Source organism: Coregonus lavaretus, assembly GCF_964263955.1.
Source record: "Coregonus lavaretus genome assembly, chromosome: 10".
In the NCBI taxonomy this organism is placed as follows: Eukaryota; Metazoa; Chordata; class Actinopteri; order Salmoniformes; family Salmonidae; genus Coregonus; species Coregonus lavaretus.
Window position 1 is genome coordinate 4,705,245 of NC_139997.1, and position 17,919 is coordinate 4,723,163.

Consider the following 17,919-nt stretch of genomic DNA (forward strand, 5'->3'; position numbering starts at 1 on the left):
CTACTGTGCGTCTTTCTGTCCTACTCAGCACAACGAGCCATAAGCAGCTTTAAGAGCAGACAAACACACTGTGCTTAGCTAATAGGGTCACAGTCAGAGAGACTCCACATTTAGGGAGATGTTTTGTAAGTGCTCACTTCCCCTCCTCCCTCCTCCCACTTCCCCTCCTCCCTCCTCCCACTTCCCCTCCTCCCACTTCCATCATCTACTTCCGCTCCTCTCCTCCATCTACTTCCACTCCTCTCCTCCGTCATCTACTTCCACTCCTCTCCTCCATCTACTTCCACTCCTCTCCTCCGTCATCTACTTCCACTCCTCTCCTCCGTCATCTACTTCCACTCCTCTCCTCCATCATCTACTTCCACTCCTCTCCTCCATCATCTACTTCCACTCCTCTCCTCCATCATCTACTTCCACTCCTCTCCTCCATCATCTACTTCCACTCCTCTCCTCCATCTACTTCCACTCCTCTCCTCCATCATCTACTTCCACTCCTCTCCTCCATCATCTACTTCCCCTCCTCTCCTCCATCATCTACTTCCACTCCTCTCCTCCATCATCTACTTCCACTCCTCTCCTCCATCATCTACTTCCACTCCTCTCCTCCATCATCTACTTCCCCTCCTCTCCTCCATCATCTACTTCCCCTCCTCTCCTCCATCATCTCCTTCCCCTCCTCTCCTCCATCATCTACTTCCACTCCTCTCCTCCGTCATCTACTTCCACTCCTCTCCTCCATCATCTACTTCCACTCCTCTCCTCCATCATCTACTTCCCCTCCTCTCCTCCATCATCTACTTCCCCTCCTCTCCTCCATCATCTACTTCCACTCCTCTCCTCCATCATCTACTTCCACTCCTCTCCTCCATCATCTACTTCCCCTCCTCTCCTCCATCATCTACTTCCCCTCCTCTCCTCCATCATCTACTTCCACTCCTCTCCTCCATCATCTACTTCCCCTCCTCTCCTCCATCTACTTCCCCTCCTCTCCTCCATCATCTACTTCCCCTCCTCTCCTCCATCTACTTCCCCTCCTCTCCTCCATCATCATCTACTTCCCCTCCTCTCCTCCATCTACTTCCCCTCCTCTCCTCCATCATCTACTTCCCCTCCTCTCCTCCATCTACTTCCACTCCTCTCCTCCATCATCTACTTCCCCTCCTCTCCTCCATCATTTACTTCCACTCCTCTCCTCCATCATCTACTTCCACTCCTCTCCTCCATCATCTACTTCCACTCCTCTCCTCCATCATCTACTTCCCCTCCTCTCCTCCATCATCTACTTCCCCTCCTCTCCTCCGTCATCTACTTCCCCTCCTCTCCTCCATCATCTACTTCCCCTCCTCTCCTCCATCATCTACTTCCCCTCCTCTCCTCCATCATCTACTTCCCCTCCTCTCCTCCATCTACTTCCACTCCTCTCCTCCATCTACTTCCACTCCTCTCCTCCATCATCTACTTCCACTCCTCTCCTCCATCATCTACTTCCCCTCCTCTCCATCATCTACTTCCACTCCTCTCCATCATCTACTTCCCCTCCTCTCCTCCGTCATCTACTTCCACTCCTCTCCTCCGTCATCTACTTCCACTCCTCTCCTCCGTCATCTACTTCCACTCCTCTCCTCCGTCATCTACTTCCCCTCCACTCCTCCATCATCTACTTCCCCTCCTCTCCTCCGTCATCTACTTCCACTCCTCTCCTCCGTCATCTACTTCCACTCCACTCCTCCATCATCTACTTCCCCTCCTCTCCTCCGTCATCTACTTCCCCTCCTCTCCTCCATCATCTACTTCCTCTCCTCTCCTCCATCATCTACTTCCACTCCTCTCCATCATCTACTTCCACTCCTCTCCTCCATCATCTACTTCCACTCCTCTCCTCCATCTACTTCCACTCCTCTCCTCCATCTACTTCCCCTCCTCTCCTCCATCATCTACTTCCCCTCCTCTCCTCCGTCATCTACTTCCACTCCTCTCCTCCATCATCTACTTCCACTCATCTCCTCCATCATCTACTTCCACTCCTCTCCTCCGTCATCTACTTCCCCTCCTCTCCTCCATCATCTACTTCCACTCCTCTCCTCCATCATCTACTTCCACTCCTCTCCTCCATCTACTTCCCCTCCACTCCTCCATCATCTACTTCCCCTCCTCTCCTCCATCATCTACTTCCACTCCTCTCCTCCGTCATCTACTTCCCCTCCTCTCCTCCATCATCTACTTCCCCTCCTCTCCTCCATCATCTACTTCCACTCCTCTCCTCCATCATCTACTTCCCCTCCTCTCCTCCATCATCTACTTCCCCTCCTCTCCTCCATCATCTACTTCCACTCCTCTCCTCCGTCATCTACTTCCACTCCTCTCCTCCATCATCTACTTCCACTCCTCTCCATCATCTACTTCCCCTCCTCTCCTCCATCATCTACTTCCACTCCACTCCTCCATCATCTACTTCCACTCCTCTCCTCCATCATCTACTTCCCCTCCTCTCCATCATCTACTTCCACTCCTCTCCTCCATCATCTACTTCCACTCCTCTCCTCCATCATCTACTTCCACTCCTCTCCATCATCTACTTCCCCTCCGTCATCTACTTCCCCTCCTCTCCTCCATCATCTACTTCCACTCCTCTCCTCCATCATCTACTTCCACTCCTCTCCATCATCTACTTCCCCTCCTCTCCTCCATCATCTACTTCCACTCCTCTCCTCCATCATCTACTTCCACTCCTCTCCTCCATCATCTACTTCCACTCCTCCCCTCCATCATCTACTTCCCCTCCTCCATCATCTACTTCCCCTCCTCTCCTCCTCCATCTACTTCCTCTCCTCTCCTCCATCATCTACTTCCCCTCCATCTCTTCCCCTTCATCTACTTCCCCACCCCCCTCCTCCTCCATCATCTCCATTTCCAGTGCTGTGAGGGTGATTCAAATCAGTCTAATGTTTAAAGAGGTGCTGCGTAGCTTTACACTGCTAAACATGCGGCTTCGTTTACAGATGGACGGACAAACAAACGCAACAGACTATTATCCATCTGAGCAGGGAGTGTGTGTGTTTGTGTGTGTGTGTGTGGATCATCACTGAGCAAGAACATCGTAAAGTGAGAGGAAAAACACGAGGATAGTGCTACCCTGGCAGTTTTTAGCCAAGCTCTGTCGTGGTGGGGAGGAGGGGCAGAAGATAATCAATCTAATAGCTTACTAGCTTCCTCCTCACCATGCCCTTCAAAGATCCTAATGGACACTAGTTTCTATAAATCACCACAGTGTGTGCGTCCCAAAAGGCACCCTATTCCCCATTGGCCCTGGTCTAAAGTAGTGCACTATATAGGGAATAGGGCCCTGGTCTAAAGTAGTGCACTATATAGGGAATAGGGCCCTGGTCTAAAGTAGTGCACTATAGAGGGAATAGGGCCCTGGTCTAAAGTAGTGCACTATATAGGGAATAGGGCCCTGGTCTAAAGTAGTGCACTATATAGGGAATAGGGCCCTGGTCTAAAGTAGTGCACTATATAGGGAACAGGGCCCTGGTCTAAAGTAGTGCACTATAGAGGGAATAGGGCCCTGGTCTAAAGTAGTGCACTATATAGGGAATAGGGCCCTGGTCTAAAGTAGTGCACTATATAGGGAATAGGGCCCTGGTCTAAAGTAGTGCACTATATAGGGAACAGGGCCCTGGTCTAAAGTAGTGCACTATATAGGGAACAGGGCCCTGGTCTAAAGTAGTGCACTATATAGGGAATAGGGCCCTGGTCTAAAGTAGTGCACTATATAGGGAATAGGGCCCTGGTCTAAAGTAGTGCACTATATAGGGAACAGGGCCCTGGTCTAAAGTAGTGCACTATATAGGGAATAGGGCCCTGGTCTAAAGTAGTGCACTATATAGGGAACAGGGTCCCACTCGGGACGCCACCAGTGAGAAAACAGGAAAACTCAAATTAAACCAACCTGCCCATGAGTGTGTCTCTCTCTGTGTGTCTCTGTGTGTGTCTGTGTGTGTCTGTGTGTGTATGTGTCAGTGTGTCTCTGTGTGTGTGTGTGTGTGTGTGTGTGTGTGTGTGTCTCCGTCTCTGTGTGTGTCTCTCTCCGTGTATTTGTCTCTCCGTGTGTGTGTGTGTGTCTCTGCGTGTGTGTGTGTGTCTCTGCGTGTGTGTGTGTGTCTGCTTGTGTGTGTATGTGTGTCTCTCTCTTTGTGTATGTGTGTCTCTCTCACTCTCTGTGTGTGTGTCTCTGTGTGTGTGTGTGTGTGTCTGTGTCTGTGTGTCTGTGTGTGTGTGGGTGCATCTCTCTCACTCTGTGTGTGTGTCTGTGTGTGTGTGTGTGTGTGTGTCTCTGTGTGTGTGTCTCTGTGTGTGAGTGTCTCTGTGTGTGTGTGTTTGTGTGTGTGTGTGTGTGTGTGTGTGTGTGTGTGTGTGTGTGTGTGTGTGTGTGTATGCATCTCTGTCTCACCTGTGTCCATCTGCCATACATATAGTGATCCATCAGAGCAGGTAGTCATCACAGGGGCGCCACTTAATGACCTGGATGGGGAAGAGGTGTCGAGACGCCAGCATGATGCACTTCCTCTCCCGCAGGCTGAGCAGACCCACGGAGTGGTCACTGGCCACAGAACACACACAGTGCTGAACACGATTCTGTAGGGGGCAGAGCAGAGAGAGAGAGACAGAGAGAGTTGTTGCAGGCTTCAATAGGGGGTCAGAGTGCACACAGTGATGAACACGTGTCTGTAGGGGCGTAACACAGAGAGAGAGAGGTTATAGAGGGCAACAGAGAGAGAGAGAGAGCGAGAGAGAGAGCGAGCGAGAGCGAGAGCGAGAGAGAGAGGTTACTGTGAATCACACCTTACTTATTCACAAACCCTCTACGATTTTCTTAGATCGGGCTGCTTGTTTACTTCCTGATGGCGTTAAATCAGCAATTCTAGACATAACAAAAGGTGTCCCACAGGGTTCGATTCTTGGTCCAGTTCTTTTAACTATTTTAAATCAACAGCATTGGTCTATCTGTACAAACCTGTAACTTCCACCTGTACGCAGATGACCCCGTTGTATTCACTACTGCCCCCTACAGCAGCTCAGACTCTGGTGACGCTTCAATCTGCTTTTACTACCTTGCAGAAAAGCCTCGGTTGACCTGAAGTTGGTACTAAATGCTGGTAAAACCAAGTACATGTTATTTCCTAAATCATGTAATAATGTAACTGATGACTTGTGCATAAGTACGTTAGATGGCGGCCCCCGTTGATCGTGTCCCCCGCCCATAATTATCTGGGCATCTGGATTGACGAAAAGCTCTCTTTTTAAAAGCATGTTGACGAGGTAGTCAAGAAATTAAGAATTAAAGTTGGGCTTCTTCTATAGGAATAGGGCTTGACTTTCATTAACTAGTGGAAAACAGATCATTCAGTCTACATTTATTCCTGTTATAGATTACGCCGATATTATATACATTAAATGCAGCTACCAGTGTTTTGAAGCCCTTGGACACGATTTATCATAGCGCACTTGGTTTTACAACATCTTACAGTTTTGATACTCGCCGCTGCATCCTTTATCATAAGGTTGGTCGGACCTCGCTAAAAACCCGTAGGTCACTTCATTATTCTGTTTTTGTTTATAAAGCCTTACTTTAAACTACCAATTTACTTAACACCATTGTTCAAATATAGAAACTCGGATTACAACACTAGATCACAGGGTTGTTTAATGCTGGAGACTCCACGTGTATAATAATAATAATAATAATAATAATATGCCATTTAGCAGACGCTTTTATCCAAAGCGACTTACAGTCATGCGTGCATACATTTTTGTGTATGGGTGGTCCCGGGGATCGAACCCACTACCTTGGCGTTACAAGCGCCGTGCTCTACCAGTTGAGCTACAGAGGACCACATGTATCCACAGAGTTGGGTAAATCAGCCTTTTCCTAGTAACGTTTCATTTGGCTGTGGTGTAACGTTTCATTTGGCTGTGGTTGTCGTCTCTGGGTCAGTTTAGGAGAAAGGCTAGGGATTTTTATATTGATAAATGTGTTTGTTTTGTTCGATTGTTTATATAATATTTGCTATTTATTTAATTTTGTGTTTTAAATTGTATCATTTTATTTTCTATATTGTTCCCAGGGCACATTTGCAAATGAGACCTAGGTCTCAGTATGTTTTCCCCTTGTTTAATAAAAGTTAATAAATAAATAAATAAATAAATAGGGGGCAACAGAGAGGGGTTACAGGCTTCCATAGGGGTAGCAGGGTTACAGGCTTCCATAGGGGTAGCAGGGTTACAGGCTTCCATAGGGGTAGCAGGGTTACAGGCTTCCATAGGGGTAGCAGGGTTACAGGCTTCCATAGGGGTAGCAGGGTTACAGGCTTCCATAGGGGTAGCAGGGTTACAGGCTTCCATAGGGGTAGCAGGGTTACAGGCTTCCATAGGGGTAGCAGGGTTACAGGCTTCCATAGGGGTAGCAGGGTTACAGGCTTCCATAGGGGTAGCAGGGTTACAGGCTTCCATAGGGGTAGCAGGGTTACAGGCTTCCATAGGGGTAGCAGGGTTACAGAGTAGTTGCTGGCCAGAGAGCACAGTGCTGCACATGCATCTGAGAGGGCGACCGACCGACCGACCGACCGACAGACCGACAGACCGACAGACCGACAGACATGGGGGTGGGAGCGAGAGAGAGGGGGAGAGAGAGAAAGAGAGAGACAGACCAAGAGGTCAGTCACAGGCTTTAACAGGGTAGATACAATTAACGTCATTAGGACAGATTGTGATATCAAGGCAACACAACACAAAAGGATGAGTCATCATGACATTTAAACAGATAACAAAATAATAGTATTGTATTTGTATTTATTAAGGATCCCCATTAGCTGCTGTCAAATCAATTTATAACATTTTTGACATGCGATTTTCTGGATTTTGTTGTTGTTATTCTGTCTTTCACTGTTCAAATAAACCTACCATTAAAATTATAGACTGATCATGTCTTTGTCAGTGGGCAAACGTACAAAATCAGCAGGGGATCAAATACTTTTTTCCCTCACTGTATCTACAATACAAAATCAATGTGTATGAGTAAATGGTAGGTCCAACACTGACAGACCCCTCAATGGTGTCCATGACAATAGAATGGGATACAAACACCATCTCCATGGTCACAACAATGAAATTAACCCTAAACCATCTCCATGGTCACAACAATGAAATGTTCTGGGATTGTTACCAGGCAGATGTAAAAGGGGGGCTGAACTTCCTGATGTGGCATAATGTTGTGTCTTGATGATGTCATCTAGGCTAGTGCTAGCATCAGCCGGCTGATGGAAAACTGCAGCAAAGTTGGTTTGACATTGGATAGCCTATCTCTGAGGCTAGTTAGGGACTGTCAATTTACACAAATCTGTTAGTTGTCTCATTAAATGCTTTCAATAATTGTATATGAATTTGAGGGTTATTTTAAGTCAATGAAATTTGGAGCTATTGACATGTTAAAATAGTCGCATCTACATTGTGTAATTTACTGATGGTCCATAACTAGCCCCATAGCGATAATATAGGCCACTTAGAAAACGCTTTTATCCAAAGCGATTTACAGTCATGCGTGCATACATTTTACGTATGGGTGGTCCCGGGAATCAAACCCACTACCCTGGCGTTACAAGCGCCTTACATTTACATTTTAGTCATTTAGCAGACGCTCTTATCCAGAGCAACTTACAGTTAGTGAGTGCATACATCATTCTTTTTTCTTTTCTTTTTTTTCTGTATATATTTTGTTTTTTACTGGCCCCCCGTGGGAATGTCAAACCAAATTGATCATGGGCATCACGATCGGATCGTATGCAGTTGTACTTGGGTGCTGCCAGCTGTGTACAGGATTTAAATAAACCCAACCCAAGGAAAACTTAAGGTTACCTTCATTCCGTGACAATTTTTTCCCCTATCATCTCGCAAATCTCCGTTTTGGATCCATTTACACTTTGTAGTCAATTTTGAGACTAAAATAAATGTTTCCGAATCATATCGATGCCAAAACGAGAAGTTGCTTTTTAGGGGCAGTCGCTCCTTAATCATGAGAAGGAGGCAGCCCAGGGCCTTCTGAGAGTAAATCACCAGCCGCCGCTGCCGTCACACACATAACTCAGATAGGAAGAGAGATGGACACACACAAACACACAGCTCAGACAGGAAGAGAGATGGAACTGCTGCCCGCTTTAGGAGCAACATCCTTGAGAGCTTTCGACCGACAGCGCCACAGCATGAAATACTGCCTCACACAGTCAAAAACACTTCACAATCTGGCTGGGGCTTATTACAGTACACAGACACACACCCATGCGCACACACACACACATATCACACACTCTGGTACAGGCATGGTACAAGGACAGTAAATATAGCCAAAAAAAATAAAGACAATAATCGCATTTGTCTGTCAGGTAGAGGGAGGGGAGAGGAAGGAAGGGAGAGAGAGAGAGAGAGAGAGAGAGAGAGACCGAGAGGGAGGGAGGGAGAGAGAGAGAGACCGGGAGGAAGGGAGAGAGAGAGAGAGACCGGGAAGAAGGGAGGGAAAGAGAGAGAGAAGGAGAGAGAGAGAGAGAGAAGGAAGGAGACCGGGAAGGAGAGAGGGAGGGAGGGACGGAGGGAGGGAGGGAGACCGGGAGGGACGGAGACCGGGAGGGACGGAGGGAGGGAAGGAGACCGGGAGGGAAGGAGACCGGGAGGGACGGAGACCGGGAGGGACGGAGGGAGGGAAGGAGACCGGGAGGGACGGAGGGAGGGAAGGAGACCGGGAGGGAGGGAAGGAGGGAGGGACGGAGGGAGGGAAGGAGGGAGGGACGGAGGGAGGGAAGGAGACCGGGAGGGACGGAGGGAGGGAAGGAGACCGGGAGGGAGGGAGGGAGGGAAGGAGACCGGGAGGGAGGGAGGGAGGGAGGGAGACCGGGAGGGAGGGAGGGAGACCGGGAGGGAGGGAGGGAGACCGGGAGGGAGGGAGGGAGACCGGGAGGGAGGGAGGGAGGGAGGGAGGGAGGGAGGGAGGGAGGGAGGGACGGAGGGAGGGACGGAGACCGGGAGGGAGGGAGGGAGGGAGGGAAGGAGACCGGGAGGGAGGGAGGGAGGGAAGGAGACCGGGAGGGAGGGACGGAGGGAGGGACGGAGACCGGGAGGGAGGGAGGGAGGGAAGGAGACCGGGAGGGAGGGAGGGAGGGAAGGAAACCGGGAGGGAGGGAGGGAGGGAAGGAGACCGGGAGGGAGGGAGGGAAGGAGACTGGGAGGGAGGGAGTGAGGGAAGGAGAGAGGGAGGGAGTGAGGGAAGGAGAGAGGGAGGGAGGGAGGGAAGGAGAGAGGGAGGGAGGGAGGGAAGGAGAGAGGGAGGGAGGGAGGGAAGGAGACCGGGAGGGAGGGACGGAGGGAGGGAAGGAGACGGGACGGAGGGAGGGAAGGAGACCGGGAGGGAGGGAGGGAGGGAGGGAAGGAGACCGGGAGGGAGGGAGGGAGGGAAGGAGACCGGGAGGGAGGGAGTGAGGGAAGGAGACCGGGAGGGAGGGAGTGAGGGAAGGAGACCGGGAGGGAGGGAGGGAAGGAGACAAGGAGGGAGGGAAGGAGACAAGGAAGGAGGGAAGGAGGGAGGGAGGGAGGGAGGGAGGGAGGGAGGGAGGGAGACCGGGAGGGAGGGAAGGAGACTGGGAGGGAGTGAGGGAAGGAGACAAGGAGGGAGGGAGGGAAGGAGACAAGGAGGGAGGGATGGAAGGAGACAGGGAGGGAGGGAGGGAGGGAGACCGGGAGGGAGGGAGGGAAGGAGACCGGGAGGGAGTGAGGGAAGGAGAGAGGGAGTGAGGGAAGGAGAGAGGGAGGGAGGGACGGAGAAGGGGAAGGAGACCGGGAGGGAGGGACGGAGGGAGGGAAGGAGACGGGAGGGAGGGAGGGAGGGAAGGAGACCGGGAGGGAGGGAGGGAGGGAAGGAGACCGGGAGGGAGGGAGGGAAGGAGACAAGGAGGGAGGGAAGGAGACAAGGAGGGAGGGAAGGAGGGAGGGAGGGAAGGAGGGAGGGAGGGAAGGAAGGAGGGAGGGAGGGAGACCGGGAGGGAGGGAAGGAGACTGGGAGGGAGTGAGGGAAGGAGACTGGGAGGGAGTGAGGGAAGGAGACAAGGAGAGAGTGAGGGAAGGAGACAAGGAGGGAGGGATGGAAGGAGACAGGGAGGGAGGGAGGGAGGGAGACCGGGAGGGAGGGAGGGAGACAGGGAGGGAAGGAGACCGGGAGGGAGGGAGGGAGGGAAGGAGACCGGGAGGGAGGGAGGGAGGGAAGGAGACCGGGAGGGAGGGAGGGAGGGAAGGAAGGAGACCGGGAGGGAGGGAGGGAGGGAAGGAAGGAGACCGGGAGGGAGGGAGGGAGGGAAGGAAGGAGACCGGGAGGGAGGGAGGGAGGGAAGGAAGGAGACCGGGAGGGAGGGAGGGAGGGAAGGAGACCGGGAGGGAGGGAGAGAAGGAGACCGGGAGGGAAGGAGACCGGGAGGGAAGGAGACCGGGAGGGAGGGAAGGAAGGAGACCGTGAGGGAGGGAAGGAGGAGGTACAGGTGTGGAGGAACTGAAAGCAGACTAAATGGAAGTGGTGATGCACGCTGACAGGCAATGTTCTGATGTAGTGGTATAGGAAACCTTGACCATGAGAGAGAGGAGAGGACAAGGACAAATCACTCTTCATCACTGTCACCACACTGCTGCTGTTAACGATCCCCTCTACACCAGAGGCCAGGGTTACTGTAATGAACCAGGACTAGGGCTGGAAACAAGCTTACACAAGCCAGGGTCTGCAAACACCAGGGGCCTTGGCTAGACGGAGGTGTATGGGTCAAATGCAGGGAAAGTTTAACAATTATCAATTCAGCTCTAGAGGAGGTCTCTCCTCTTTATTATCCAATCAGGAGGAGGAGGGAGGAGGAAATCAAATGAAATGTTATTTCACATTCTTCGAACACAACTGGTGTAGACTTTACCGTGAAATGCACTTCCCTACGATGCAGTTTAAAAAGGGGGGAGGGAGGGAGAGAGAGAGACCGGGAGGAAGGAAGGGACGGAGGCAGAATTTTGCAAAAATATCCTCAGTGTACAACGAAAAACACCAAATAATGCATGCAGAGCAGAATTAGGCCGATACCCGCTAATTATCAAAATCCAGAAAAGAGCCGTTAAATTCTATAACCACTTAAAAGGAAGCGATTCCCAAACCTTCCATAACAGGCCTCCTGTAGCTCAGTTGGTAGAGCATGGCGCTTGCAACGCCAGGGTTGTGGGTTCGATTCCCACGGGGGGGCAGTGTGAAAAATGTGTGCACTCACTAACTGTAAGTCGCTCTGGATAAGAGCGTCTGCTAAATGACTAAAATGTAATGTAAAGGTAAAGCCATCACCTACAGAGAGATGAACTTGGAGAAGAGTCCCCTAAGTAAGCTGGTCCTGGGCCTCTGTTCACAAACACAAACAGACCCAACAGAGCTCCAGGACAACAACAACACAATTAGACCCAACCAAATCATTAGAAAACAAAAAGATAATTACTTGACACATTGGAAAGAATTAACAAAAAAACTGAGCATGCTATTTGGCCCTAAACAGAGAGTACACAGTGGCAGAATACCTGACCACTGTGACTGACCCAAACTTAAGGAAAGCTTTGACTATGTACAGACTCAGTGAGCATAGCCTTGCTATTGAGAAAGGCCGCCGTTGGCAGACCTGGTTCTCAAGAGAAGACAGGCTATGTGCACACTGCCCACAAAATGAGGTGGAAACTGAGCTGCACTTCCTAACCTCCTGCCAAATGTATGACCATATTAGAGACACATATTTCCCTCAGATTACAGCGATCCACGAAGAATTGGAAAACAAACCCAATTTTGATAAACTCCCTTATCTACTGGGTGAAATACCACAGTGTGCCATCACAGCAGCAAGATTTGTGACCTGTTGCCACAAGATAAGAGCAACCAGTGAAGAACAAACACCATTGTAAATACAACCCATATTTATGTTTATTTATTTTCCCATTTGTACTTTAACTATTTGCACATTGTTACAACACTGTATATACAGTTGAAGTCGGAGGTTTACATACACTTAGGTTGAAGACTATAGTTTTGGCAAGTCGGTTAGGACATCTACTTTGTGCATGACACAAGTAATTTTTCCAACAATTGTTTACAGACAGATTATTTCACTTATAATTCACTGTATCACAATTCCAGTGGTTCAGAAGTTTACATACACCAAGTTGACTGTGCCTTTAAACAGCTTAGAAAATTCGAGAAAATTATGTCATGGCTTTAGAAGCTTCTGATAGGCTAATTGACATCATTTGAGTCAATTGGAGGTGTACCTGTGGATGTATTTCAAGACCTACCTTCAAACTCAGTGCCTCTTTGCTTGACATCATGGGAAAATCAAAAGAAAAAAAAAAAAAATTGTAGACCTCCACAAGTCTGGTTCATCCTTGGGAGCAATTTCCAAACACCTGAAGGTACCACGTTCATCTGTACAAACAAAAGTATAAACACCATGGGACCACGCAGCCGTCATACCGCTCAGGAAGGAGATGCGTTCTGTCTCCTAGAGATGAACGTACTTTGGTGCGAAAAGTGAAAATCAGTCCCAGAACAACAGCAAAGGACCTTGTGAAGATGCTGGAGAAAACAGGTACAAAAGTATCTATATCCACAGTAAAACGAGTCCTATATCGACATAACCTGAAAGGCCGCTCAGCAAGGAAGAAGCCACTGCTCCAAAACCGCCATAAAAAAAGCCAGACTATGGTTTGCAACTGCACATGGGGACAAAGATCGTACTTTTTGGTGAAATGTCCTCTGGTCTGATAAAAAATTTTTTTTGAACTGTTTGGCCATAATGACCATTGTTATGTTTCGAGGAAAAAAGTGGGTAGCTTGCAAGCAGAAGAACAGCATCCCAACCGTGAGGTACGGGGGTGGCAGCATCATGCTGTGGGGGTGCTTTGCTGCAGGAGGGACTGGTGCACTTCACAAAATAGATGGCATCATGAGGAAGGAAAATTATGTGGATGTATCTCAAGACATCAGTCAGGAAGTTAAAGCTTGGTCGCAAATGGGTCTTCCAAATGGACAATGACCCCAAGCATACTTCCAAAGTTGTGGCAAAATGGCTTAAGGACAACAAAGTCAAGGTATTGGAGTGGCCATCACAAAGCCCTGACCTCAATCCTATAGAAAACCCGTGGGCAGAACTGAAAAGGCGTGTGCGAGCAAGGAGGCCTACAATCCTGACTCAGTTACACCAGCTCTGTCAGGAGGAATGGGCCAAAATTCACCCAACTTATTGTGGGAAGCTTGTGGAAGGCTACCCGAAACGTTTGACGCAAGTTAAACAATTTAAAGGCAATGCTACCAAATACTAATTGAGTGTATGTAAACTTCTGACCCACTGGAAATGTGATGAAAGAAATAAAAGCTGAAATAAATAATTCTCTCTACTATTATTCTGATATTTCACATTCTTAAAATAAAGTGGTGATCCTAACTGACCTAAGACAGGGAATTTTTAATAGGATTAAACGTCAGGAATTGTGAAAAACTGAGTTTAAATGTATTTGGCTAAGGTGTATGTAAACTTCCGACTTCAACTGTATGTACAGTGAGGGGAAAAAGTATTTGATCCCCTGCTGATTTTGTACGTTTGCCCACTGACAAAGACATGATCAGTCTATAATGTTAATGGTAGGTTTATTTGAACAGTGAGAGACAGAATAACAACAAAAAAATCCAGAAAAACGCATGTCAAAAATGTTATAAATTGATTTGCATTTTAATGAGGGAAATAAGTATTTGACCCCTCTGCAAAACTTGACTTGATACTTGGTGGCAAAACCCTTGTTGGCAATCACAGAGGTCAGACGTTTCACACATCTCAGGAGGGATTTTGTCCCACTCCTCTTTGCAGATCTTCTCCAAGTCATTAAGGTTTCGAGGCTGACGTTTGGCAACTCTAACCTTCAGCTCCCTCCACAGATTTTCTATGGGATTAAGGTCTGGAGACTGGCTAGGCCACTCCAGGACCTTAATGTGCCTCTTCTTGATCCACTCCTTTGTTGGCTTGGCCGTGTGTTTTGGGTCATTGTCATGCTGGAATACCCATCCACGACCCATTTTCAATGCCCTGGCTGAGGGAAGGAGGTTCTCACCAAAGATTTGACGGTACATGGCCCCGTCCATCGTCCCTTTGATGCGGTGAAGTTGTCCTGTCCCCTTAGCAGAAAAACACCCCCAAAGAATAATGTTTCCACCTCCATGTTTGACTGTGGGGATGGTGTTCTTGGGGTCATAGGCAGCATTCCTCCTCCTCCAAACACAGCGAGTTGAGTTGATGGCAAAGAGCTCGATTTTGGTCTCATCTGACCACAACACTTTCACCCAGTTCTCCTCTGAATCATTCAGATGTTCATTGGCAAACTTCAGACGGCCCTGTATATGTGCTTTCTTGAGCAGGGGGACCTTGCGGGCGCTGCAGGATTTCAGTCCTTCACGGCGTAGTGTGTTACCAATTGTTTTCTTGGTGACTATGGTCCCAGCTGCCTTGAGATCATTGGCAAGATCCTCCCGTGTAGTTCTGGCCTGATTCCTCACCGTTCTCATGATCATTGCAACTCCACGAGGTGAGATCTTGCATGGAGCCCCAGGCCGAGGGAGATTGACAGTTATTTTGTGTTTCTTCCATTTGCGAATAATCGTACCAACTGTTGTCTCCCTTTAAGAGTGTGCTCCTAATCTCAGCTCGTTACCTGTATAAAAGACACCTGGGAGCCAGAAATCTTTCTGATTGAGAGGGGGTCAAATACTTATTTCCCTCATTAAAATGCAAATCAATTTATAAAATTTTTGACATGCATTCTTCTGGATTTTTCTGTTGTTATTCTGTCTCTCACTGTTCAAATAAACATACCATTAAAATTATAGACTGATCATTTCTTTGTCAGTGGGCAAACATACAAAATCAGCAGGGGATCAAATACTTTTTCCCCCTCACTGTATGTTGTGTACGTGAATGTGTTTTGGGTTTTGAGTGAGAGTGTCAGTGTAGTGTGAGTGTGTATATGGTGTAGTGAGTGTGCGTAGGGTCAGTGCAAGATGGAGACAGTGCAGATAGTTTGAATAACATTTGTTGACTATTTAGCGGTCTTAAGGCTTGGGGGTAAAAGCTGTCTCAGAGCCTGTTTGCCGGACGGTAGCAGAGTGAATAGTCCATGGCTTGGGTGGCTGGAGTCTTTGGCAATTTTTTGGCCCTTCCTCTGACACCGCCTGGTATAGAGGTCCTGGATGGCAGGGAGCTCGGCCCCAGGGATGTACTGGGCCGTCCGCACCACCCTCTGTAGCGCTTTGCGGTTGAGGGCGGTGCATTTGCCATACCAAGCTGTGTTGCAGCCAGTCAAGATGATCTCGATGGTGCAGCTGTATAACTTTTTTGAGGATCCAAGGGGCCGTGCCGTGCCAAATCTTTTTCAGCCTCCTGAGGGGGAAGAAGCGCTGCCGGGCACTCTTCACTACAGTGTACGCAGTACAACCGATATTATGGATCCCCCACCGTCAGCCTTAGAGCTAACCCATCTCCTGCGTCGCTCTCCCTCACAAACGTATCAATTAAATGGCTCCTTAAGTAGGCGGATCGACGTGCTATAAAGCTCCCACTAAACAGGTCATTAAGACCCACGGAGGTTGTTTTCTCTCAGAACAGACACCCTTATTTACAACGTGGACCACTCACATGTAATGGACACCAGTATGGTACCTGTCAATCACACACCAGGAGAGAAGAGGAGGCATGTCTGCTGAGGGAGGGAGAGATGAGGCTGTGTGTGTGTGTGACAGGCCTCATCTCTTTTCTCAGGAAGTAGCAGGAGGCAGCGCTGTGTGAGATCAGAGGGCAGGACTAGAATCAATGATCACTGAGGCCTCTCCTCTCTCCGCTGATGGACAGCCTTGATGGAGTGGAGAGGAAATCCACTACAGTCCTTTTAAAAGGGCTTGCATATTTTAATTAGTCCACTTTTCATTACAGTCCCACCAACAAATTTGCTCATAAAAGAATGAGGGAGAATTCAAAAGGACTCACTTCGATTTTTTTTTCTTTCTATATGTGTAGAAGCTGTCCTCACGCTGCAGTTCTCAGTGGGGACCAGAAGCTGTGTGATCTCTCCTCCGTGGACACAGAAAGATGTGTTTCATCTCTCCAGTGAAGATGTCCCAGACGATGACGCTGAGGTCCACGCCGCCAGACACCAGGGAGCGCTGGTCGTAGCGGGGGGACACCTGGTGGGGGTACAGCAGGCACGTCACCTTGTTACGGTGACCCCGCAGGGTACGGTGAGGGGGCCAACCTGGAGAGAGAGGAGACAGTCAGTAAACACAGTCACTAACCCTAACCCTCAGGGTACGGTGAGGGGGCCAACCTGGAGAGAGAGGAGAACAGTCAGTAAACACAGTCACTAACCCTAACCCTCAGGGTACGGTGAGGGGGCCAACCTGGAGAGAGAGGAGAACAGTCAGTAAACACAGTCACTAACCCTAACCCTCAGGGTACGGTGAGGGGGCCAACCTGGAGAGAGAGGAGAACAGTCAGTAAACACAGTCACTAACCCTAACCCTCAGGGTACGGTGAGGGGGCCAACCTGGAGAGAGAGGAGACATTTTAGTCGTTTAGCAGATGCTCTTATCCAGAGACACAATCAGTGCATTCAATTAAATGTTCTTTGGTAAGAGTCAGCTACCACATGCAGCATGCACACCCACCTCCCTCACCCACCCACCCCTCTCCCCTGACCCCCTCACCTCACCCACCCACCCCTCTCCCCTGACCCCCTCACCTCACCCACCCCCTCCCCTGACCCACCCCTCCCCTGACCCCCTCACCTCTACGCAGCATGTGTTCTCCCTGCAGCAGTTGGACGATGGCGGTCTGTGTGGCGGGGACCAGGACGATGCTTCCGTCCTCTCTACCACACACCAGTCTGCCCTGGGAGGGGATGTAGACGCTGGCCGTCACCTTGATGGGCTCCTCCGACCCGGGCGTCACACTCAGCTGGTCTATGATGCCCGCCGACAGGGGAGCCAGCTTGTCAAAGGCCTCCTGGAGGGAGATGGTGGAGGAGACCTGGAACTCTGGAGGGACAAGGAAGAGGAGAAGGCTGTATTATCTAAATACAGGCCCAAACAGACCCATCTAACCAACCTGACTTTGAGTCATGAGGAATGTGCTACAACAGCATAATTCAATGCAAAAAAATCAACCAATCAAATAATAATAATAATATGCCATTTAGCAGACGCTTTTATCCAAAGCGACTTACAGTCATGCGTGCATACATTTTTGTGTATGGGTGGTCCCGGGGATCGAACCCACTACCTTGGCGTTACAAGCGCCGTGCTCTACCAGCTGAGCTACAGAAGACCACATATTATGCGAGAGATATATATATGTATTCACTAACTGTAAGTCGCTCTGGATAAGAGCGTCTGCTAAATGACAAAAAATGTAAAAAAAATTAAAAAATCACAATTTTGACAAATCACCGCACATTTACCTCATAAAAGGGTACAATCAAAAGAGGGTTTGCAATTTTGACCACTGTTACCGAGGGAAACAGCCCAATCAAACTGTTCCCCCCTGTCGGCTTGTGAAGCTGATGGTTGATGACTGACATTACGACTGACAGGCAGAACAATAAACAGGAATGCATCTTATTTGTCAACAGAAATCACAGCTAAAGACTGCGAACCTATTTCCAATGTTTTACAAACTGTTTTGCACTCCGTGCAACTTTGTGCTGGAACACAAGAGACAGTCACTTCCAAATCAGCAAAGCATGTCAGAAAAGATTCATAACAGCCACCGTAGCAGATCACTG

General features: G+C 49.2%; 1 pseudogene across 1 annotated transcript in view; it reads right to left on the reverse strand.

Moving 5' to 3' along the window:
- Positions 1 to 17,919, reverse strand: part of LOC311135797 (WD repeat-containing protein 7-like) — a 112,753-nt pseudogene that overhangs the window by 49,438 nt on the left and 45,396 nt on the right. Inside the window, exons 11-13 of the transcript in view lie at positions 16,925 to 17,173; positions 16,171 to 16,392; positions 4,451 to 4,635 (exon numbers count right to left, since the gene is read on the reverse strand). The product of the transcript in view is annotated as a WD repeat-containing protein 7-like (transcript). The remainder of the gene's footprint in view (positions 1 to 4,450; positions 4,636 to 16,170; positions 16,393 to 16,924; positions 17,174 to 17,919) is intronic.